This window comes from Trachymyrmex cornetzi, unplaced genomic scaffold, assembly GCF_001594075.2.
Source record: "Trachymyrmex cornetzi isolate Tcor2-1 unplaced genomic scaffold, Tcor1.1 scaffold135, whole genome shotgun sequence".
Taxonomy (NCBI): Eukaryota; Metazoa; Arthropoda; class Insecta; order Hymenoptera; family Formicidae; genus Trachymyrmex; species Trachymyrmex cornetzi.
The window spans coordinates 41,677-42,506 of NW_017295928.1; positions in this window are offsets into that span (position 1 = coordinate 41,677).

Below are 830 nucleotides of genomic sequence, written 5' to 3' on the forward strand. Positions count from 1 at the left end.
ATTCCTGAAAATGAATTCACACAAAAATGAATTCACACAACATGAATTCACAAAAATGAATTCACACAACTTTCAGATGTATATATTTTATTTGAAATAAAAATATTAAACATACTTCCAAATTTAATTTTCTTTGCAGGGACTGTGCGTCTAACATATCCTTAAATTGTACGGTAACATCTTTTAGATGCCTTGATCTTCTTCTAAAAAAAAACGATGTAGCAGAATGAGTTCAAAAAGTATTAAAAATACTTTGTCATCCTTGAAATCGTTCCACTTTTATCTGAAATACACTTTTTCGTATCGTTTTGAGATAATTTGATGCAATAGTTGATATGAGACACCTTATATATGTATATACATTATAAGAATAATTAATTTCAATTAGGCGAAATAATCATACGTTGTAAACCGCAAGTAATAAAACACTACAGTTTAAATCGAATTCTACGTTAAAAATATAATTTCCTTAATATACTTCTCGTGTATGCTTTCCGTTTGATTAATTATAACAATTACAATTTATTTACAGGCACGTCCACCTACAACTATGCCTTATATCACACAAATTAAACAAAGTATTGAAAGTACAAATGTCAATACAAATGGTATGGTACTTTTATAAAGCTTTAGGTGGCTGTCTAATATTGTATAATATGATTAAATATCTGTATATATGGGACTTCATTAGTACTTTCCTCTTTTTATGTCTGTGTTTTGATTTCGTTTTGTGGACCATTCTATTTCTCACATTACACTACATATGTCAAACTGTTTATAATGAGGTATATATTATAATAGAACAAATGAATTAATAACTAGTTATTACT